Source organism: Nicotiana tomentosiformis, chromosome 5, assembly GCF_000390325.3.
Source record: "Nicotiana tomentosiformis chromosome 5, ASM39032v3, whole genome shotgun sequence".
In the NCBI taxonomy this organism is placed as follows: Eukaryota; Viridiplantae; Streptophyta; class Magnoliopsida; order Solanales; family Solanaceae; genus Nicotiana; species Nicotiana tomentosiformis.
Window position 1 is genome coordinate 87,233,812 of NC_090816.1, and position 25,809 is coordinate 87,259,620.

The following is a 25,809-nucleotide window of genomic DNA, read 5'->3' on the forward strand; positions in this document are numbered from 1 at the left end:
CTCCACCCTCTCTTCTACCAAATATACTGGAATATCCTAGAGAACAAGATCACCCATTTCTGTAATCATACTTTCTATACCCTAGAAATGAAGCCTGAAGTAAACACAACCTATCTCTGTCTGATCCCCAAGTATGCCAATGCCACAATCCTTAAGAATTTCAGACCTATTGGGCTATGCAACACTATGTACAAACTGATTACCAAAATAATTGTCATCAAGCCTGTCCTACCTACCATTATTGGCCCAAGCCAAGCCATTTTCTTGTCCAATAGGAGGGCCAGTGAAAATGCCATCATTGTGCAGGAATACATAAGCCATTTTACTAAGATGAAAGGGAAAAATGCTAACATGATCCTCAAAATTGACTTAGAAAAGGCTTTTGACAGATTAGAATGGCCCTTTATTGGAGATACTCTGGTGTCATTTGGATTTACCTACAATATGACTAAGTTAATAATGTCTTTCATTATACAAGCTCTATCTCTGTCCAAATAAATGGGGGTAGATCTTAATTCTTTCATCCTAGTAGGGGTATCAGACAAGGGGACCCTATGCCCCCTTACATTTTCATCATGTGCATGGAAAAACTCTCTAGGAGCATTGAAGCCCAAGTGTACAATGGTAGCTGGTTCCCTATCAAAATTAGCCACATTTGGCCAAAAATCTCACACCTATTCTTTGCTGATGACCGGTGATACAAGTCTACGCGGTAATAATCACAACAAATTTCCCAAGACTAGGTAGTACAGAGTCACGAACTCTAGATGAATACGTAAAAATATCTCAAAATAAAATACAATTTTGTTCGGATAGAGAATTGACAGTATAATTTAAAAGGAAATGACTCTAAGGGACTGCGGTGATCGAGCAGCTCTACCTTGAATCCTCGCAATCAAAGAAGCTAACATTGCCTGGAACCACTACCTCCAATACCTGTATCTGCACAAAATTGTGAAGAAGTGTAGTATGAGTACACCACGATCAGTACCCAGTAAGTATCAAGACTAACTTTGGTGGAGTGGTGATGAGGTACAAGTCAAGACACTCACTAGATATAGAAACATGTGCAAAATATTACTATAAAGCTAACAACGGAAAGAAAAATAAATAAATGGCAATGAAGGGTAATCATGTGATAAAACAACAAAATAATCAAAGTACAGATAAAATACGAGTGAACGCGATTAAGGGAAAACAACATCAGTAGTAATCATCAAATTGTTACGACACAAGAGTTACAACAAGAATCACCCTGAGGTACCACACATCATAATCACAAATCACGAGTCCCAAATTACGAATCATATACACATGGCACCTCGTGCGTACATTATCAATCACCCTCACACGGCTAAGACCCCTTGCCATAATATAAGTCACAACCGCCCGGACAATTCACGTGCCGATATCACAATCCACATGGCATGGTCACATGCTCAATATCACAATCCACCTAGCATGGTCATGGGCTCAATATCACAATCTGTCCGGCATAGTCATGGGCTACCAGTCCAACCATATCATAAAGAAAGTATATATACCAGAATACATGTACATGATCAATGAACATCAAGTTTCACACTCCTGGACTGGTATAAATGACATATTACGGTGTATGCATGTGCAAGTGCTATCACATCTCAAATTAACAAGTAATATCAGAGACACCGGGTAGCACATTCGAAAAAATACAACAACTCATGTAATATGCATGACACACAAAAGGAAGTCAAAAATCAACAACAACAGGTCCCCAGTCCATCACATAACATCCCCATATAGCCACCCTTATCTCATCGCATTGACAATTTCATAATAGCCACCCGTATCGCTCTGCCCAGACAATAACACAATAGTCACATGTATCACTTTGCCCATATAGTATATCAATAGCCACTTGTATCGTTTTGTCCTGATAATAATACAATAGCCAATCGTATCACTCCGTCCAGACAGTATATCTATAGCCACTCGTATCCCTCTGCATAATTAGCAACAATAAAATTTCACCCTTATTCTCTGCACAACAACAATCAATCCCCATAATACGTTCACATATGCCACAATATTTCCAAAATAATAATACCAATATCACAATAAAACATAGCCCATGACTAAATAACAATGTATACAAGAATTTCAATAACAACAAAATGGAACGGGAAATAACTTGACAATGAAAGGTATTCCATATAACAACAACTTCAATTAAAAGCAAATTAATAATCTAAGAGTTTAAACCAGTCAATTTTCACATGTAAGCCCGGGTACACGCTTGTCACCTCGTATACACGTCTTTCACATAATTCAAGTAATACAATTAGACCAAATCTTATGGGATAGTTTCCCCACACAACGTTAGGTAAGATACTTACCTCAAAAGCCCTCAATCAATACTCTAAAAATGCTTTTCCTCTAATATTCACTTCCGCTCAGCTCAAATCTAACCAAAATCAACTTAATAACATCAAACAATGCAAGAAAAATCAATTTCAATTAATAAAGCTAAGATCATTACAAAATTCCCAAAAAGTCAACAAATATCAACATGGGCCCAACCGGTCAAACTCCAAGTCGAAAGATAAATCTTGACTACCCATAGCCCCACGAGTCCAAATATATATTTAGTTTTCAAATCCGAGTCCAGTTCGCATCTCAAATATCAAATTTTTATTTTTCAAAACATAGTCAAAAGCCCATAATTTCTCTTCAAATATCATGATTTAGATATTAAATCTCATTAAACAATCATGTTATTTAATAAAAATGGATCAAAATCACTTAACCAATAGTTTGGTATGAAAATCTCTCCTCAAAATCGCAAGGCTAAAAAATGTGATAAATGAAGCTATGTCCCGAAATTAAACCGTTATGTTCAGTTGCAGAAGTCGCAAATGCAAACCCTCGCAAAAACGAAGCTTGAACAACCCTGAACAAATCGCAAAAGTGACAAATATGTCGCAAATGCGAACTCTGGCCTTTCGCAAAAGCGGCCAGTTGGTCGCAAAAGCGACCTTCCCCTAGCCTAAGCCTCTATTGCATTTGCAAGGCTGGCTGCGCAAATGCGAAGCCTGCCAATCCACTATTTCTTCGCAAATGTACCCTCTATTATGCAAAAGTGATAGTCGCAAATGCGTTCCTCATCTCTCAAATGCAAGAACAAAAACACGAGCAAATCTGAATCTTCCTCAAAACCTCTGGAACGCGTCCGAAACTCACCCGAGTTGTCGGGGCTCCACACCAAATATTCACACAAGTCTAAAAATACTACACAAACTCGCTCGTATGATCAAAATACCAAAATAACATCCAGAATCATGAATTGGATACCAAAACATATGAAAATCACAATAAAATTAAAGAATTGCTAGAATCACTACCATGCGTCAGATTCCGATCAAACCAACTCGGAATGACATCAAATTCCGCAGACAAGTTTTAAATGATAAAACATACCTATTCCAAGTCCTGAAATCGAAGTCTGAACCCGATAGCCATAAAGTCAAACCATGGCCAGACTTAGGAAAATTCTAAACCTTCAAATTACCAACTTCGCCAAAAAGTGCTAAATCAACCTAGGAGACTCCGAATCTAATTTTGGGCATACGCCCGAGTCTAAAATCACCGTCGGAGCCTAGCGAAACTATCAAAACTCCGATCTCAGATCAAATACATAAAAAGTCAAAATTTAATCAACTCTTCCAGCTTAAAGCTTCTAAAATGAGAATTATTCTTCCAAATCAATTCTGAATCGCTCGAAAACTGAAACCGATCATATACACAAGTCATAATACATAATATGAAGCTACTCAAGACCTTAATCCACCGAATGGAATGCTAAGTCTCAAAATGACTAGTCAGGTCGTTACATGTGGATAAGGATCCATCCCCCTAGGGTCGTACTCTCATGTTTCTCCTTGATGACGTACATGCAGATTATGAAAACTGGCCAGTGGTTGAATTTTGTTTATCTTCTCTTTATGAAAACTCTGTAGGTGTATACATGATATTCATTTACTGCATATCTTCTCTATATGATAGTCCCAGATACATGCCTTCTAATCATATATTACTTATACGCTACGCGATCTAAGAATTGATTCAAAGTACATATCTTCTCTATATGTCAATTTGTGCAATATGACTTGTCTAATCACATATATCTTCTCTATATGAATTTGTTAAAGAATTACTTGATATTTTATGCATATCTTCTTTATATACAACCGTGGACGGATTATTTGATATTTTACGCATATCTTCTTTATATGTAAGCTTTGATGATTTAGTGATGTTAGACGCGTATTTTCTCTATATGTTGAGTTGTTAAACTGGAATAGTACCTGTGCATATCTTCTCTATATGCAATGGTTGACGATTTATCTGATATCAAATGCATATCTTCTTTATATGTTGAACTATTAAGAGACTTGCGCGCATTTTTTCTACATGCACTGACTGGTTGTACCTATAATTCATGCTTAAATTTGATATTATTGATGTGTTCATATATGTATTATTGAGTTGTACATGTTATGTAAAGTGAGTATCCTTGACCCGACGCATCGTCACAACTTCACCGAGGTTAGTCATAATACTTACTGAGTATATAGGGTCAGTTGTACTCATACTACACTTCTGTACCTTGCGTGCAAATCTTGGAACTAAGCTGTTGTGGACAGCAGAGGCTAGCATTGAAGATGTAACTGCGTTCTTGATATAGCTGCCATTTGTTCTTGGCAATTTAGAATTTGAGCTTTTATTCATATATATTCCAAACAGATATTGAATTTATTTTCGTACTAGTTTTATAATTCAAAAATCATAGTGGCACATGACTTGTACTACCAATCCTTGGGAGGTTTTATGTAACTCATTTATTCTATTCATGGATATTGATGACTTTTCACTTGAGTTATATTATTCGTTGATTGGATTACTTAGTATATTGGGTTAGGTGTCATCACGACTAGGTAAGATTTTAGGTCGTGACATATTAGCATGTGAAATAATATTTTAATTATTATGAACAAGCTTTAGAGTGTTAAAACTGTACGGAACTTTTATGAGAGCTACACAATGACACCACCTCCTCCCCTGCCTTCTTCTTCTTCGTTTCGGCGGGGAATACCACAAATCTATCCACCATAAACCTTTACAAATTAGTATGCTTCGCATCCTCACTCATCCTCCTTATTTTTCGTATAGGCCACTACTACTACCACATCATTCCTCTTGGATCCATATGCCGCTATTATTACATCTTTTTTCTTAATTCTAGCCATCATCATGTATATTGTTATCTTCCGAAGACCAGGGGCGGCTCAATGAAATTTGTGGCCTAAAGACAAACTTTAATAGGGGGCCCTAAGATTTTTGTTGTAGAAGAAAACTCATAATTTTATTTAAAATTTATTTTTCTAGCTTTTTGAGATGCGAAATTATTAATAATTTGTTTGTAATTGATTTCTTCTAATAATTCTTTTTCAATTGATAATATAGCTAATCCATTTAATCTATCTTGAGACATTGTTGATCTTAAGTAAGATTTTATTAATTTTAATTTTGAAAAACTTCTTTCCGCTGAGGCAACTGTTACAGGAATTGTTAACATTATTCTATAAGCAATATAAGCATTTGGAAAAGAATCAAGTCTTTTTATATGATTAAGTATATCGATTAGATTATCATCTTCTATGTGTATTATTTTCCTTAAAACTTTTAATTCATAAAATAAGTCTAAACCATCAATATCAGAGTTACTATTATGTTTCAAAGAACATTCAAGGTTAAGACAATTTTTATTTAAGTTCTGATCATCTAGAGATCTCAATGTTTTGCCACTAAATAGGAAACCAAAAATATTTTCATACGCTTCAAATTTCTCAAATCTACTTTGAAGTGAAAAAATAGCTTGGTCTACTATGTATAAGAAGTAATCAACTCTAAAAGATTCGTCAAGAGATTTTGTAATTTCATTATCAACGTTCTCATCAAATTGTTTCTTTCTACCTATTACATGTTTATTACGAAATTCAGGTTCTATATTCAACTCATATGCAATTTCCTTAGCAGAAATCATGGCATTTGCAAATTCTTCTTCTCTATATTTTTTGAAAAAAGAAATCAAACCCCCAAGTTGATCTATGGCAACATCAATATGCATATCTTTTGATTGTAAATGTTTGCTAACTGAATTAACTGCAAATAGTATATCATACCAAATAGTCATACCCAGTAAAAACTTAAAATTTTCAAACTCATAAGTTGCTAAACAACTAGCTTCACTTTTAGTTTTTGGATCCTCACTAACTTCTACTAATTTCAATAAAGCATTTCTTATTTGTGGAGTTTGAAATCGTATTGCTTTAATACTTTCAATTCGACTTTCCCAACGCGTTTGTGATAATGATTTAAGAGTTAGGCTAGGTACATTATCTTTTAAATTTTTCCATCGCTTAGTAGAAGAAGAAAATAGTGAATATATGCGTTGTACTACTCCAAAAAATGATATAGTTTTGGTACAAGAATTAGCCATATCACAAAGTACCAAATTTAGATTATGACAACCATATGGTGTATAAAATGATCTAGGATTTATGTCGAGTAGTCTTTTTTGCACTCCTTGGTGTTTTTCCTTCATATTGGATCCATTATCATATCCTTGTCCTCTTAAATTATCAATATCAAGTCCTATACTTTTTATCTCATCTACAATAACTTCAAAAAGACCTTTTCCACTTGTATCATCAACTTTTAAAAACACTAAAAACTATTCAGTAATTCTTACTGGAGTTACAGTGATGTCGACACTCCGTAATATAAAAGACATTTGTTCTTGATGACTTGCATCTGGAGTGCAATCAAGTATGATTGAAAAGTACTTTGTTTCTATAATTTTATCAATAATTTTATTCTTAATTTCACTGGCTAATAAATTTATCAATTCATTTTGTATATTATGTCCAAGGTAATGATTATGGATTTCATCATGCTTAATTCGGTGAATATGTTCTTGCATGATTGGATCAAATTCTGCAATCATTTCAATTAGACGCAAAAAAATTCCGTTACTTTCTTGATAGATCTTTTAATTTTTTCCCCTAAATGTCAAATTATTTTTTCCAAGAGTTTTTATCACAACAATAATTCTTGATAATACAGTTTTCCAGTGCTCTCTATCTCTATTGATTTGTTCTTGAACATCTTTATCAATTGTTTTACTTTTGTGCAATCTCATTTCTAAATCAATCCATGCACCCATATTAATAATATGCTCTTTTGATGTTTCATGAGCTTTGAGCTTAACACTTATATTTCTCCAATCATTACTACCATCACTAGCTAATTTACTGCTACAAAAGCTAGAAGTCGTATTAAACAACTTACAACAAAAACAAAATACCTCATCCAAATCGTTAGAGTAAACTAACCATCTTCTTTCATGTCTTTCTCCATTAGCCAATTTTTGAATATAATTTGTAGTAGAAAAATGTCTAAAGAATTTATCCTTTGGAAAATCTATGTTAGTAATTTTAACTGGCCCCTTTTCTACTAATAGATCTCTCAACTTTGTATCTGTACTAGTCCATTGACTAGGATCATATATATTCCTGAGAGTATAATTATCCAACTTATTTAGAACTTCTTATTTTTCTTGAGGATATATATTAGGTTTCTCGACAACTTCTCCTCCTTCCTCTTCTTCTTGAATTTTATTATTGTCTATCTCAATTATATTAGTGATTTGTTCATCTATCATAAAATCTTCGATATTTTCTGATTTAGAATTTTTACTATTCGCTACAAATTTATCAAGTGCTCCTTTTTAGGATTGTACCAGAGTTTCAATCCTTTTCCTTTTTTGACGTTTTGAATATCCGGATTCATATTTTCTAGTTGACATACTAAAACTCTAATAAATAACTAAAAAGACAATATATACTTACAAAGAAAATATATTTTTAAAAAATTAAAAAGTAGATGCAAATAATAAAATATAGAACGATCAAACCCGATTCAACAAGACAATAAATAGATAATTTGATAAGCTTTTGCTACTTCAAAATTCTTGATATAAGGCCAAAATACTTGAGAGCAAATCAAACAGATGGTACTTGTGTAGTTGTGTTCTGGTATTTTATTTTGAGGTGGTAACCGAATGAGATTGAAATTTTGGAATATAGAGTCTAGAGAAGCTTTGAAGAGAGAAAGATAAAAAAGATAAAGAATATGGGCCCATTTATAATAATAATAGTAGATAAATGACACAACATAGTGGGATGCTTAGTTGTTCACGCGTGGGGCTTGAATTCCCAAAATAGATTCCATTTCTCATTGTTCTCCAACGTCCTTTCCTTGAAACTTAATATTTTATTTTCTTTTCAAATACTTAATATTATTAAAATGAATGGACAAATATATTAAAAATCAAAAAATTTTGGGGCCCCTACAAATAAGGGGCCCTAGGCAACTGCTTTACTTGCTTGGCCATTAGGCCGGCCCTGAGTATAGATACAAAGTTGAGAGATCTATTAGTAGAAAAGGGGCCAGTTAAAATTACTAACATAGATTTTCCAAAGGATAAATTCTTTAGACATTTTTCTACTACAAATTATATTCAAAAATTGGCTAATGGAGAAAGACATGAAAGAAGATGGTTAGTTTACTCTAACGATTTGGATAAGGTATTTTGTTTTTGTTGTAAGTTGTTTAATACGACTTCTAGCTTTTGTAGCAGTAAATTAGCTAGTGATGGTAGTAATGATTGGAGAAATATAAGTGCTAAGCTCAAAGCTCATGAAACATCAAAAGAGCATATTATTAATATGGGTGCATGGATTGATTTAGAAATGAGATTGCAATAAAGTAAAACAATTGATAAAGATGTTCAAGAACAAATCAATAGAGATAGAGAGCACTGGAAAACTGTATTATCAAGAATTATTGTTGTGATAAAAACTCTTGGAAAAAATAATTTGACATTTAGGGGAAAAAATGAAAGGATCTATCAAGAAAATAACGGAATTTTTTTGCGTCTAATTGAAATGATTGCAGAATTTGATCCAATCATGCAGGAATATATTCGCCGAATTAAGCATGATGAAATCCATAATCATTACCTTGGACATAATATACAAAATAAATTGATAAATTTATTAGCGAGTGAAATTAAGAATAAAATTATTGATAAAATTATAGAAACAAAGTACTTTTCAATCATACTTGATTGCACTCCAGATGCAAGTCATCAAGAATAAATATCTTTTATATTACGGAGTGTCGACATCACTATAACTCCAGTATGAATTACTGAATATTTTTTAGAGTTTTTAAAAGTTGATGATACAAGTGGAAAAGGTCTTTTTGAAGTTATTGTAGATGAGATAAAAAGTATAGGACTTGATATTGATAATTTAAGAGGACAATGATATGATAATGGATCCAATATGAAGGAAAAACACCAAGGAGTGCAAAAAAGACTACTCGACATAAATCCTAGATCATTTTATACACCATATGATTGTCATAATCTAAATTTGGTACTTTGTGATATGGCTAATTCTTGTACCAAAGCTATATCATTTTTTGGAGTAGTACAACGCATATATTCACTATTTTCTTCTTCTACTAAGCGATGGAAAATTTTAAAAGATAATGTACCTAGCCTAACTCTTAAATCATTATCACAAACGCGTTGGGAAAGTCGAATTGAAAGTATTAAAGCAATACGATTTCAAACTCCACAAATAAGAAATGCTTTATTGAAATTAGTAGAAGTTAGTGAGGATCCAAAAACTAAAAGTGAAGCTAGTTGTTTAGCAACTTATGAGTTTGAAAATTTTGAGTTTTTACTGGGTATGACTATATGGTATGATATACTATTTGCAGTTAATTCAGTTAGCAAACATTTACAATCAAAAGATATGCATATTGATGTTGCCATAGATCAACTTAGGGGTTTGATTTCTTTTTTCAAAAAAATATAGAGAAGAAGGATTTGCAAATGCCATGATTTCTGCTAAGGAAATTGCATATAAGTTGAATATAGAACCTGAATTTCGTAATAAACATGTAATATGTAGAAAGAAACAATTTGATGAGAACGTTGATAATGAAATTACAAAATCTCTTGAAGAATCTTTTAGAGTTGATTACTTCTTATACATAGTAGACCAAGCTATTTTTTCACTTCAAATTAGATTTGAGCAATTTGAAGCGTATGAAAATATTTTTGGTTTCCTATTTAGTGGCAAAACATTGAGATCTCTAGATGATCACAACTTAAATAAAAATTGTCTTAACCTTGAATGTTCTTTGAAACATAATAGTAACTCTGATATTGATGGTTTAGACTTATTTTATGAATTAAAAGTTTTAAGGGAAATAATACACGTAGAAGATGATAATCTAATCGATATACTTAATCATATAAAAAGACTTGATTCTTTTCCAAATGCTTATATTGCTTATAGAATAATGTTAACAATTCCTGTAACAGTTGCCTCAGCGGAAAGAAGTTTTTCAAAATTAAAATTAATAAAATCTTACTTAAGATCAATAATGTCTCAAGATAGATTAAATGAATTAGCTATATTATCAATTGAAAAAGAATTATTAGAAGAAATCAATTACAAATAAATTATTAATAATTTCGCATCTCAAAAAGCTAGAAAAATAAATTTTAAATAAAATTATGAGTTTTCTTCTACAACAAAAATCTTAGGGCCCCCTATTGAAGTTTGTCTTTAGGCCACAAATATCATTGAGCCGCCCCGCACACAACTTGGCTCGTTTGAAGCTGTCAAATATGTGTTCAATAGGTATAATGATAGCAAGAAGAGGTGCTCAATAGGTAATAGGCAAAGATGAGGTTCCGAAATAAAATATCTTGGTAAATTTGAGGGTATGTCAGATTATTTATCCATGCAGGATAAATTGCAGGAGAGTAATAATTTTTGTATCTTTACATACTTACATATGAAAAATACACGTTTTATCTCCTACACTTATTTTGAAAAAGTCATTTATACACTTAAGCCTTGGGGGCGTCCCTTTACCCCCTTATCTTATTCAAAGTAAAATTATACTTAATTACATGATGACTGTAGCACTCGATTTTAAATGAGTTTAAGTAGAAGTGCACCATATTAATAATTTCAGTTTTAAACTATTAACTATTAGCGTATTTAAATTATCTAACTAAGTATTTGCATAACTTTTAAAGGTCTATAAATATGAAAATTACAAGGAGTTTAAATAAATTAAGGGGAAGATGTGAGACATAGTAGCGACCCAATCGGTCGTTTTGAGTTCTAGCATATCATTTTATGATTTGATACCTTGAGTAGACTCATATGACGCATTATGACTTGCGAGTATGGTTGAATTTTTTATTTTCAAGAGGTTCGAAAGTAGTTTGGAAGAGTAATTCTTAATTTGAAAGCTTTAAGTTGGAAGAGTTGACCAAAGTTTGACTTTTGAGCAAACAAGCTCGGATTCATGGTTTTGTCACGACCCAAAAATCCCACCAAAGGTCGTGATGGCATCTAACCTCTAAGACTATGTAAGCCAACATGCATTAAAGATTTCAACAATAAAATAAGATATAATGTCTGAAATAGCATAATAACACTCCAACGATAACCAATATAGTGATATATAATACCAAATTCTCAAAATCAGGCAGTACATAGTCATGAGCTCAATAATGAATACAAGAAGATATTTCAATAGCACAATACTGTCCAAATGTATCAATAACTATATGAAAATATGGGAAGAGGATTTTAAATACTAGTTATATGGTATTTTCTTGTGTTATTGCCCTATTACATGTTTTAAATAGTAATTTATAATTTATTATTACTTCATAGCATTTTAAATTTGATATTATGGTAGATTGATATACAAATAATTTTCTTATATATTCTATGAGTATTTTTATAAATAATCGATTGATTTCAACATTTTTGTAAATAATGATTAATTTATTTATTATTTTTAAAATTATTTATAATTTATTAATTGGTAAAAATATTTTACTTACATTTATACCATTTTTATGCATTTTATGATATTTTTATAGCATTTTTTATAATTTTGTACTTATATCATTTCTGTGTTATTTACAATAATAGCTTATGTTCTCCATAATTAATTATATTTATTATATTTTTTTTGTCAAAATAATATTTTCCTATTTTTATAAACTTAGTTTACTATTTTAAGTATTTATTTTTATAAAATAAAATTTTATATATTTATTTAATTTTTTATAAAATTAATTTTTATTTAATTACATATATTTTGAAAATCAACCCAACAAAGGCTGAAATTCAGACTAATTTGGGCCAATAGACCATATCCCAATAACCCAGCCTAACATAAACTAGCCATAACCATCGACCAAACCCAGTTGACCCCCCAAACCGACCTAATTACCCTTTTGATCATAGACGTTTTCCATCCTCAATCCAACGTTCCTCAAGCACCGACTCCCTTTCTTATAAACCCCTTTCAAACCCAAAACCACATTACCTCTCTGCCGCCGCCTCCATTCTCTCCTCTTCTCACCTCTCTCATCTCGAGAACCCTAATCCCACAAAATCCTAGATGACTTCAATCCATCATTTTCTCAATCAATCAATGACCTGCTTACCTTTTATGGCTCCCCTCTTATGGTACTTGTTTAACTATGGTAAACAAGAGAGAGGTTGAGAGCAGATCTTCATCTTCTTGAAAAGGTATTCTACAGTATCCAAATCAGACATATTTAAACGAAAACTCTTTTGGTCATTTTGTTATATTGTTGTTGTCTCGTTATTACTTTACTTTTGATTGTTGAAAATTTTAAATTATAATTATTTTGCTTTGCTTTGTAGTTCATACATCTTTAAAAGTTACTAAAGTTTTAAACTTTAAAACTTCAGTGACTTGGATGTTAGTTACAACAGAAGCATATAGAGAGATATCAACCTGCACATAAAACGTGTAGTCTATTTCTACATTAGAAATATTACAGCCCCTTATTTTTTTCAAACATAGTTCCTAGGTTGTCTGCCCATATTGCTTCATTGGCAAACACCGGAGGAACTATCAAAGAGTTTGTTGTTGTTTCTGTCATCTTGCTTGCTTCCTTGGCCAGCTTGTCTGCTACCTTATTGGCTTCTCTGTAGATGTGATTTACTTAAGGATGCCCCAGTGCTGCTAGGAGTGACCTGCATTCACATATAATAGTTTCATAAATCAGGTTGCCTTTATTGATACAGTGTATTACCTCAGTTCAATCTATGTTAACTTTCAAGGGTATGAAATTGTTTGAGACTGCCATTCTTAGTCCCTGCATGATAGTTGTTAGTTAAGAGTGGAGAGTGTTGGTGTAATTTATTTTTTCCATGAATTCCATCACCCAATCCCTACTGATATTTTATATTACTCCTCTTAATCCTCCTATAAACCCCTTTTGGAGAGTGGCACTGTCTGTGTTGAGTTTATAGTGGCCTCTCCTGGGAGGATGCCACTTGATTTGTAAGACGATGGTGGGTATGTCAGTGCATCCTCCAGCCATATGAATGAATTTAACAACTCTAGTTATGGCATTCTTACAACTGGCTCTCTTTTCTCATTGAAACAATTGTTGTTTCTAGTGAGCCAAATCTCCCATAAGCAGAATGGAATCAACTCACTCCATTTGAGGAGATAACTGAAGTTTGATATTATGGTTATTGAGGCTCATGTGGGCTAGGTTATCCCAAAATAGTTTGGTATTGTCTACAATTGACTATGACATGCTCAATGGATTCCTCCTGTTTGTTATAAAAGAAGCAACTAGGGTTCAGATTGATCCCCCTGTAATGCAGGTGTTTGCTAAAAGGAAGTCTGTCATGGGTCAACAACCATAAGAAGTATTTGATTTTGTTTGGCACATTTTTTTGACCAAATCCAGTTGAATTCCCTTTCTGGATTGTGGCACAGTTTAACAGATTGCTCAAGGACCATGGAGTAAGAAGACTTGGCAGAGAATAGCCCATTACAGGTTTTGTTCCACGTCATTTTATCTATTCTAAGAGGATTAGCATTCGAAATGGTGGAGTTAAAGCTAGAAATCACACTGTCGGGCAGCTTGAAAGAAAGACTCTTAGGATTCCAATGGTCATTAAGGAGACAGGTGGCCAGAGTTCTATTTTTCTCTCCCCTATTAATGGGGCCACTAACCAAGGCTCTAAGGGGTTCTAAGTTTTGAATCCATCTGTCATTATATAGGTTGATTCTATCACCTTTATGCATTATTCACCTATTGGCTTCCCTGCTCACTTTTCACCCATTCCTAATAATTGTCCAAGTTCTAGAGGCAATGTGCATGTTGTGGTGATTTCTAGTGCGGTGCCTATGAAATAACACCCTAGCCCAAAATGCATTAGGGTTGTTATACATCCTCCATGCTAGGCTTGCATGGATGGAAGTGTTCCTAAGGTCAACTTTATGCACTCCAAGGCCCCCTGCATCTCTAGGCTTAGTAATGATGTCCCACTTGATCAGGTGCTTCTTTTTCTTAATAATCGTAGTACCCCAGATGAAATTCCTTTGAATCTTCTCAATTTGGTCGCACACCTAGGCAGGTAACTTCATGTATTGCATGACATGACTAGGGATTCACCCTAGAGAGGACTTGGCTAAGGTATTTCTCCCAGCCATGTTCAAAAAGTTAGTTTTCCAGCCAGCTAGCTTAGCTTGCATACTATCAATGATGAACTGGAAGTCCCTATTAGTTGGCCTCTTATGAAAGATTGGAAAACCTAAATATTTCCCAAAAGAAGTGTTGGCCTTAATATCCAAAACTAAGCTATCTATTGTATCATGTTGGTAGTTTGAGGAGAAGACAACTTTGGACTTTAGGGTATTGACCATTTGTCCAGATTGATAGCTGAAGTGGCGCAGTGTCTCCATGATGGTGGCACGGTTTTTGGTGTTTGCCCTTGAAAATATTTATATTAAACCCTGTGTTCATTATATCATGTTTAAATTGTTTAATTGTTGTAAGTGATCAGCTTACATAGTTTTAGAGACTAGGTGCCATCACGATCATTAAGAAGGGATTTTGGATCGTAACAAGTTGGTATCAACGCTCTAGGTTCATAGATCTATGAGTCACGAGCAAGTTTAGTAGAGTCTTGTGGATCAGTACATAGACGTCTATACTTATTTTCGAGAGGCAATGGAACTATTAATAAATTCCACTTCTTTCATTCCTATCGTGCAGATTTATTGATTTCAGAGTTGAGCTTTTGTATTTCTATTCTCTCACAGATGGTGAGGACACATGCTACTGGATTAGCTGAGTAGACACCCGCGACCCCTGTTAGAGCCACGAGAGACCAGGGCTAAGGTAGAAGTTAAGGAGGGGCACGTGCTACAACTAGAGCACCTGCCAAAGCAGCAGCCGAGGAGCCACCAGTAGCTCCGATCGGGGAGCAGGCACCTGAGATGCCTGTTACTACCCATGGACTTCAGGAGACTTTAGCGCACTTCCTAAGCATGTTTGGTACATTGGCTCAGGCGGGATTGATCCCAGTTACACCAACTAATTCATAGGCTGGGGGAGGAGCTCAGACTCCCGCCGCCCGTATTCTAGAGCAGCGGGCTCATGTTGATCAGGTTTTATGTGTTATGCCGGTACAACCAGTGGTCGTAGTTCAGCTTGAGGTCAGGCCAACAACGTCAAAGGTGGAGTAGAAGAGGTTAGAGAGGTTTAAGAAGTATGATCCTCCTACTTTTAGTGGCGCAACTTCTGAGCAAGCATAGGGTTTTCTAGATAAGTCTCGCCATATTCTACTCACGATGGGCATAGTTGAGGTGAGTGGGGGTTGAACTTACTGCTTTCCAGCTGACGAGGTCAGCATATAGATGATGGTAGGCTTATGAGGAGAGTAGGCCAGTTGACGCAACTCCACTTACTTGGACTTAGTTTTCTAATATGAGGTCAGGCCAGCAACGTCAAAGGCAGAGCAGAAGAGGTTAGAGAAGTTCAAGAAGTATGATCCTCCAACTTTCAGTGGCAAAACTTATGAGGATGCGCATGGTTTTTTAGATCAGTGTCACCGTATTCTGCTCACGATGGGCATAGTTAAGGTGAGCGGGGTTGATCTTACTACTTTCCAGCTGACATGGTCAGCATATAGATAGTGGCAGGCTTATGAGTGGAGTAGGCCAGTTGACGCAGCTCCACTTACTTGGACTCAGTTCTCTGATCTGTCTTTGAGAGAGAGAGTTCCACAGACCCTCAGGGATGTGTGGCTGTTACACCCCATATTTTCGTACGTAAAAGTGCATCGTAAGCAAACTAACGTAAGACCAAAAATGAGATCATATTTAAAAGTATATAAAGTAAGTTATCATGTTACCTCGGAGGTTAAAAATATTGAAGATCATGAATAACAAGTAAAAAGAGGGTTGGAAGGTTCAGAAGCTAAAGAAATGGAAGAAAATAATTTTTCGTCGAAAGTCGACAAGTTGGGAATGTTATAACCCGTACCTTTGGGGTGAGACTAGGGTTCTTAACATGATAAGAGGGTTATGTTATGATTTATTTTAGTCTTATGATAGTCATGTGCTATGTTTTGAGGTCAAGCGAGTTGTGGAACAAAAGTCGATGAAAGTCATCACAAGTTACGTTAATAAGTTTTACTGAAATTTTGGTCAAATGTCACTGCGATTTTCTCCCAATATACTTAGAGTTACGGAGGAAACACCCGTAAAATTGAAGATCTATGATTCTATTTTATAACGCATTAAAGTTATCAATACGACATCGGAGTAGAGAGAGATATGCATTTTTGCGAGACTGTGCAGACTGATAGGTGACAAGTAGGTGTGTCACCTACTTGCTTAAATGAGAGGACTAAATATTTCCAAAAAGGGGCTATTTCGGGTAGGCAAAAGAGCCCTTTTAAGGGCTTATCTCCTGCAAATATTACACTCATTATATAGCAAAATAACCAGAGATAAGCCCCTACAAAAATTCTCCCAAATAATTGAACACAAACCCTAATTGATTTTCTATTCTTTTCCTGTTCTAGTTGGAGGAAAACCTAGGGTTTGAAGAACCAAGATAGGATATAAGATATTTAACAAATAAGGTAAGTATAGTGCTCTCTTTCATCCAATTTTTCTGCTATAAATGTATGGAAAGTCGTTCTATAATTGTAAGAACTCACGGGACGGTGATCGGAAGCCGTGAGTTCGAGTTATTCAACTTGTAGTGGACTGTCTTGTGGGTTGTTGGATTGCGTGTTTTGCTAATATTTTAGGGCGTTTTGGAGGATAAAGGGTGTGGAGAAACACCACATAAATGCAGGGTGATGGGCTGGTCATTCGTCATAACATTTTCGGGTTGTTTGACACTACTACGGTGGTCATTTTGTGTATGAAGAGATTGGTGTGTGTTGGGCTGTTTCGTAGTATTTTGTGGTGTATATAAGGTTGGAAAATAATGTATATATGTTGTTATTGTTGTGTTCTTGTATTGTTGGTGTTATCTCGAATTGGGAGGAAGTAAATATCATAGAGAAGATGTTGCCCGTTTAATATAAAATAAGTTTGTCGTTCGTTGTGCGATAGTTGTACCTTTCGTAACATAATGATAGTATTACTATCGCTGTTGTAGATTAAGGTGCGAAGAGATGAGTTCAACGTGGTTATTGGAAAGATTGTGATAAGGTATGTTAAGGCTTAACCTTTTCTTCATTTAGGCATAATCCAGTAACTACATGTGTTTGATAACGAGACATAAAAAGAAGTTCGTATTCTTGAATTTATGTACATTCTCCTAGTCTCATAAGTTACAGTATTCTTCCTTATCGGGACTTTATATTCAGTTAAATATTATCTTCTTCCAGTCAATAGAGAAGAGGATATATATATATATATATATATATATATATATATATATATATATATATATATATATATATATATATACATACACACACACATTATTACAGTATTTTTACCACAATCGAGCAATAATTGGTGGGCAGGCCCCTATTGGGCAACCTCTGATCATATGGTAAGTTATATACCGAGCCTACTATGGCGGTGAACCTATGAGCGAGCCCAGAATGACGAGATACCAAGCCTAGTATGGCCGAGCACCTATGAGCGTGCCTACTACGGCCGGGCAATTACACGTACCGAGCCTTATAGGACCGGGCAACTATTTTACTTACTATATTAAGAGAGTTGAGTCAGTATCAGCAGGTAAGTATATCTCCAGATCATCTTTGACTTCCAGTTACTTTTTGTTTTTATATTATCAGTTCAGTTTCAGCTTTCAGCTATTCTATTGCCTTACATAGTCACTACATTATTTCGTACTGACGTCCCTTTCCTGGGGACGCTGCATTTCATGCATGCGGGTTCAGATAGACATATTGGTAGACCTCCTCCGTAGGTGTTGTACATGCTCAGCTTGATCGGTAAGCTCCACGTCCTTCGAAGTTGTCAAATCTAGGGTTTTGAGTACATATTGTGTATGTATGTATATATATTATGGGTAGGTCAGGCCTTGTTTCGACCACAGTACATCCAACAGTAGAGTCTTGTAGACATATCCTATCATTCAGTGCAGTATGTTGGGCTTGTTGGCATGATATGTATATTTTTGTTGGTTGTCAGTTGTAGTAGTTATGACGGCCCTGTTGGCCCAGCTTTATTCAGTCAGAGCTAGTTTCCATTTAGTTTTGTAATTTGTTTCACAAATTGTCTTGAAATGTGGCCCTATGGGCAAAGTATGACATTGTATGTTCAGAGTCCCTCAGTCTCAAGTTGGTATGCTCGGTTAAGTCAGGCACCGGGTTCCGCTCTCCCCCCTCCCCCCCAAGGTTTGGGACATGACAAACTTGGTATCAGAGCAGTTCTATCCTAGGGAGTCTACAAGCCGTGTCCAGTAGGGTCTCGTTTATAGATGTGTTGTGCACCACATTATATAAGCGGGGAACTACATGGCATTTAGGAGTTGGTTACCCTTCTTTCAAATCTAAATCGTGCTGTAGAACGGAGTTATAGGAAATTTGAGTTAAACTTATGTGTTGGTGTTTGCAAATAGAGATAACAGTGACTAGGAAGACTACGGCTAGTCAGAGGAGAGATACAATAGTTGGTGAGGGAACCAGCAGGGTACCCTCAGTAGATGGGGCCCAGTCTTAGGCCCAGTGCGAGACCCCTACTCAGCCATTACCGGCTCCTCCACCACCTGAGGAGATTCCTAGGGATACTACACATCTAATCCCCTTCCACCTCCACCAGATCAGGACTTAAGGAGTGCGGTGCATTTGTTGACATAGTTGGTAGCTACCCATCAACAAGCTAGGGCATCAACTAGTGCATGATCTTCTAAGGGGTCTAGGAGTTCAAGGGTCCGAGTGTTTATTGCCTTGAGTCCCCCATAGTTTACGGGGACAGATCAGAGGGAGGACCCGCAGGATTTCGTAGATCAGCTTCATAGGATCTATCAGGTTATGCATGCCACAGAGAAAGAGGCAGTTGATCTGGCAGCTTTTTGACTCCGAGATATAGCCGTCCTTTGGTACGAGGGATGGGAGAGGTCCAGGGGACATGATGCACATCCAGCTATTTGGGAGAATTTTTTAGATGCCTTCCTTGACCAGTACTTACTGTAGGAGGTCTGATAGGCTCGAGTCGATCACTTTCTAGACCTCAAGCAGGGCAATATGAGCGTTCGAGAGTATAGTCTCCATTTTGACTCATTGGCCAAATATGCTCCATCCATAGTTGCTACTATGCAGGATAAGATCCATATGTTTATAGTAGGGTTGGCCCTAGAGTTGACCGAGGCATGTGATACCGCTGCATTGCAGGATAATATGGATATCTCTCGGATTCAGGCATTCGCCCAGTATATAGAAAGGGGCAGGTGTCAGTAGTAGGGTACAGAGAGGAGTGAGCAAAGGCAGCGTAAGGGGATGAGATTTGCCAGGTCTCAGGAGCAGTCTCAGGATTGTTATAGCCCCCAATACTTCGCACGACCACCTAGGCCTCCACCGCCTCAGTTACAAGGTTACAGGTATGACCGCTATGCTCAGTCAGGACTAGGTGAGAGCTCATGGGCATTGGGTTTGCAGTGACATCCAAGTTCAGGGCAGACATGGTCATTTCTGCTGCGGTTTGACTTTTGTGGTAGAGGACACTTGGGCCAATGCCGAGCAGGTTCCGACACTTGTTATACATGTGGGTGTTTGGGGCATATGATGCGATATTGCCCAAATAGAGATTCTGGGGGTATGGCACAACCAACGATTTCAACAACAGGATCATCTATGTTCGTGTATCCTTCAGGGCGCTAGTCTCAGTCTTCAGCTAGTAGAGGTCGAGGAAGAGGTAGAGGTTCCAGTTCAGGCGGTAATATGAACTGTATCTATGCTTTAGTGGGTCGACAGGTCCAGGAGTCTTCACCAGACATTATGATAGGTATATTGACTGTTTGCTCTCACGATGATTATGCCTTGATAGATCCATGATCTACTTTAGCGTATATTACCCCATTTGTCGCGGGGAAGTTTGGTATAGTGCCTGAAATACTAAGTGATCCTTTTGCGGTATCTACACTGGTCAGAGAACGGATTATTGCTAGACGGGTTTACTGAGGTTGTACGGTGATAGTTTGTAGTCATCAGACCTCAGCCAATCTAGTTGAGCTAGAGATGATGGATTTTGATGCTATCATGGGCATGGAATGGTTGGCAGCTTTCTATGCCATAGTTGATTGTCGAGAAAAGGTAGCCAGATTTCATTTTTCGGGTGAGCCAGTCCTTGAATGGGTAGGTAATACAGCGACACCCAGAGGTAGGTTTATTTCATATCTGAAGGCGAGGAAAATGATCGCAAAAGGGTGCATTTATCATATTGTGCGAGTTAGAGATGCATATGCTGAGATACCTATACTTTAATCTATTATAGTAGTTAGAGAGTATGCAAATGTGTTTCTAGATGAGCTTCCAGGTATTCCTCCAGAGTGAGAGATTAATTTTAGCATCGATTTGCTTCTGGGAACTCAACCAATATCCATCCCTCTGTATAGAATGACATCTACTGAATTGAAGGAGTTGAAGGAGCAGTTAAAAGATTTGCTGGAGAAAGGTTTCATCAGGCCTAGTACCTCACCTTGGGGTGCACCAGTACTGTTTGTGGGAAAGAAAGATGGCTCGCTGAGGATGTGTATCGATTATAGGCAGCTGGACAAGGTAACTGTTAAGAATAAATATCCACTTCCAAGGATCGATGACTTGTTTAATCAGTTGCAGGGGGCAAGATTCTTTTCAAAAGATAGATTTGAGGTCAGGGAACCACCTGGTCAAAGTTTGGGACAAAGATATTCTAAAGACAGCCTTCAAGATCTGATATGGCCACTTCGAGTTCCTTGTTATGTCCTTCGAGTTGACAAATGCACCCGTCGTATTTATGGACTTGATGAATAGCGTATTCCGGCCATTTGTAGATCTGTTCGTGATAATATTTATTGATGATATTCTAGTTTATTTACATTCAGAGGAGGAGCATGCGGACCACCTGCGAGCGGTACTCCAAACCCTCCGTGATCGTAAGTTGTATGCTAAGTTTTCTAAATGTGAGTTCTGGTTGAAGTCTATAGCATTTTTGGGGCATACTGTATCCGATGATGGTATAAAGGTAGATACTCAGAAGATTGAGGCCGTGAAATCCTGGCTTAGGCCTACCACTCTGACAAAGGTTCGTTGCTTTATAGGCTTAGCATGATACTACCAGAGGTTCGTAGAGGGGTTTTATTCCCTTTCGGCATAATTGACGAAGCTGACATAGAAAGCTACTAAGTTTCAGTGGATAGAGGCTTGCGAGTGGAGTTTCCAAGAGCTTAAGAACAGGTTGAACTCAGCATCAGTTCTAACACTTCTAGAGGGTCTAGAGGGTTATGCCGTGTATTGTGATGCCTCAGGTGTCGGGTTAGGATATGTCCTGATGCAACATGGGAAAGTAGTTGCGTACGCTTCAAGGTAGTTGAGGAAGCACAAGAGGAATTATTCGTCCCACAACCTCGAGCTAGCTGTGGTTGTCCATGCACTTAAGATATGGCAGCATTATTTATATGGTGTTCATGTGGATGTATTTATAGATCATAAGATCCTGCAATATATCTTCAAGAAAAAAGAGTTGAATTTGTGACAAAGGTGATAGCTAGAGTTATTGAAAGATTATGACGTTAACGTTCTCTACCATCTAGGTACAACTAATGTTGTAGAAGATGCCTTAAGTCGTCGATCTATGGGTAGCTTAGCACATGTAGAAGCTGAGAAAAGAGAATTAGCTAGAGAGCCTCATCAATTGGCTTGTTTGGGGGTTCAATTATTAGATTATGACGATGGTGGAGTTGTACTCCAAAACACTACAAAATCATCTCTCATAGCTGAAGTAAAGGAAAGGTAGTACGAGGACCTAGAGTTGGTCGAGTTGAGAGAGAAAGTTCCGCAGTAGAAAAAGCCTCTGTTAGAGCTCAAGGAAGATGGGGTTCTCAGATACAAGGGTCGTCTGTGTGTCCCATATGTAGTAGGGCTACGAGGAAGGATTATGTCCGAGGCACATTACTCGTGGTACTCCATTCATCCTGGGTTGACGAAGATGTATCATGACATTAAGGATGTGTACTGGTGGAATGATATGAAGAAAAACATTGCTGAGTTTGTCGCCAGTGTCCTAGTTGCCAGCAAGTGAAGGTAGAGTACTAGAAGCCCGGAGGGCTAATACAGACTATAAAGATCTTGATATGGAAATGGGAGGCGATAAACATGGACTTTGTCACAGATTTTCCTCATTCAGATCATAAGTTTGATTCTATATAGGTGATAGTCGACAGGCTCACGAAATCAGCCCATTTCCTACCGGTGAGATCTACATATACATCCGAATATTATGCGAAGTTATATATTAAAGAGATAGTACGGCTACACGGAGTACCAGTATCTATTATATATATAACTGTGGGGCCCAGTTTACAACACATTTTTGGAGGTCATTTCAGAGAGGTCTAGGGACTCAGGTGAATCTCAGCACAACTTTTCATCCACATACTAATGAACAAGCCAAGCGCACAATTCAAATGCTCGAGGATATGTTACAAGCATATATGTTGGATTTTAAAAGAAGTTGGGATGAACATCTACCTCTTATCGAGTTTGCATATAATAACAATTACCACTCCAATATCCAGATGACTCCGTACGAGGCTTTGTATGGGCATAAGTGTAGATCTCCTATAGAGTGGTTCGATGTTGGAGAATCTGGGTTACATGGGCCAGACTTGGTTCAGCAGGCCGTAGATAAAGTAAAGCTTATCTAGGAGCGACTGCTGCCAACTCATAGTCATCAGAAGTCATATTCTGACGTGCGGTGACGAGACTAAGAGTTTGGGGTTGATGACTGGGTATTATTAAAGGTGCCTATGAAGGGCGTGATGAGGTTTGGAAAGAAAGGCAAGCTTATCCCACGGTATATTGGGCCTTGTAGGATTATTCGAAGAATGGCCCGAGTAGCTTATGAGTTAGATTTGCCATCGGAATTGGAGTCTGTCCATATGGTTTTTCACATATCTATGCTATAAAAGTGCATTGGCGATCCTACTCGAGTAGTGCCCACTGATGCTGTACAGATCACGGAGGACTTATCATACGAGGAAGTTCCAATTTCCATCCTACACCGACAAATTTGCAAGCTACGAAATAAGGAGGTAGCCTCCATAAAAGTTTAATGGAGAAGCAAGAATGTGGAAGAGATGACATGGGAAGCGGAGGAATAAATGAAGTCAAACTGAAGATATGGCTCGAGATGGGATACTTCATCACAGCTCTATTCAAGCCAATAGGTCATCAAGTAATCTCTTATTTTTGCCTTTCAATATTTATGATTGACGACCGTGTGAGGCCAAGTGTTGCTATTTATGGACATTGGCCATGTGTGGCATATATAGTATGTAATCTGGCTGCGTGCAAGTTGGTATAGTGCCTGAAATACTAAGTGATCCTTTTGCGGTATCTACACTGGTTAGAGAACGGATTATTGCTAGACGGGTTTACTGAGGTTGTACGGTGATAGTTTGTAGTCATCAGACCTCAGCCAATCTAGTTGAGCTAGAGATGATGGATTTTGATGCTATCATGGGCATGGAATGGTTGGCAGCTTTCTATGCCATAGTTGATTGTCGAGAAAAGGTAGCCAGATTTCATTTTTCGGGTGAGCCAGTCCTTGAATGGGTAGGTAATACAGCGACACCCAGAGGTAGGTTTATTTCATATCTGAAGGCGAGGAAAATGATCGCAAAAGGGTGCATTTATCATATTGTGCGAGTTAGAGATGCATATGCTGAGATACCTATACTTTAATCTATTATAGTAGTTAGAGAGTATGCAAATGTGTTTCTAGATGAGCTTCCAGGTATTCCTCCAGAGTGAGAGATTAATTTTAGCATCGATTTGCTTCTGGGAACTCAACCAATATCCATCCCTCTGTATAGAATGACACCTACTGAATTGAAGGAGTTGAAGGAGCAGTTAAAAGATTTGCTGGAGAAAGGTTTCATCAGGCCTAGTACCTCACCTTGGGGTGCACCAGTACTGTTTGTGGGAAAGAAAGATGGCTCGCTGAGGATGTGTATCGATTATAGGCAGCTGGACAAGGTAACTGTTAAGAATAAATATCCACTTCCAAGGATCGATGACTTGTTTAATCAGTTGCAGGGGGCAAGATTCTTTTCAAAAGATAGATTTGAGGTCAGGGAACCACCTGGTCAAAGTTTGGGACAAAGATATTCTAAAGACAGCCTTCAAGATCTGATATGGCCACTTCGAGTTCCTTGTTATGTCCTTCGAGTTGACAAATGCACCCGTCGTATTTATGGACTTGATGAATAGCGTATTCCGGCCATTTGTAGATCTGTTCGTGATAATATTTATTGATGATATTCTAGTTTATTTACATTCAGAGGAGGAGCATGCGGACCACCTGCGAGCGGTACTCCAAACCCTCCGTGATCGTAAGTTGTATGCTAAGTTTTCTAAATGTGAGTTCTGGTTGAAGTCTATAGCATTTTTGGGGCATACTGTATCCGATGATGGTATAAAGGTAGATACTCAGAAGATTGAGGCCGTGAAATCCTGGCTTAGGCCTACCACTCTGACAAAGGTTCGTTGCTTTATAGGCTTAGCATGATACTACCAGAGGTTCGTAGAGGGGTTTTATTCCCTTTCGGCACAATTGACGAAGCTGACATAGAAAGCTACTAAGTTTCAGTGGATAGAGGCTTGCGAGTGGAGTTTCCAAGAGCTTAAGAACAGGTTGAACTCAGCATCAGTTCTAACACTTCTAGAGGGTCTAGAGGGTTATGCCGTGTATTGTGATGCCTCAGGTGTCGGGTTAGGATATGTCCTGATGCAACATGGGAAAGTAGTTGCGTACGCTTCAAGGTAGTTGAGGAAGCACAAGAGGAATTATTCGTCCCACAACCTCGAGCTAGCTGCGGTTGTCCATGCACTTAAGATATGGCAGCATTATTTATATGGTGTTCATGTGGATGTATTTATAGATCATAAGATCCTGCAATATATCTTCAAGAAAAAAGAGTTGAATTTGTGACAAAGGTGATAGCTAGAGTTATTGAAAGATTATGACGTTAACGTTCTCTACCATCTAGGTACAACTAATGTTGTAGAAGATGCCTTAAGTCATCGATCTATGGGTAGCTTAGCACATGTAGAAGCTGAGAAA

The 25,809-nt window shown here is 36.9% G+C and overlaps 1 long non-coding RNA gene across 2 annotated transcripts in view; it reads left to right on the top strand.

Moving 5' to 3' along the window:
- Positions 1-12,444: 12,444 nt before the first annotated feature.
- Positions 12,445-25,809, top strand: part of LOC138891563 (uncharacterized) — a 36,812-nt gene continuing 23,447 nt past the window's right edge. For both annotated transcript variants that reach the window (XR_011407920.1, XR_011407919.1), the window contains exon 1: positions 12,445-12,749. This is a non-coding gene — a long non-coding RNA (uncharacterized lncRNA). The remainder of the gene's footprint in view (positions 12,750-25,809) is intronic.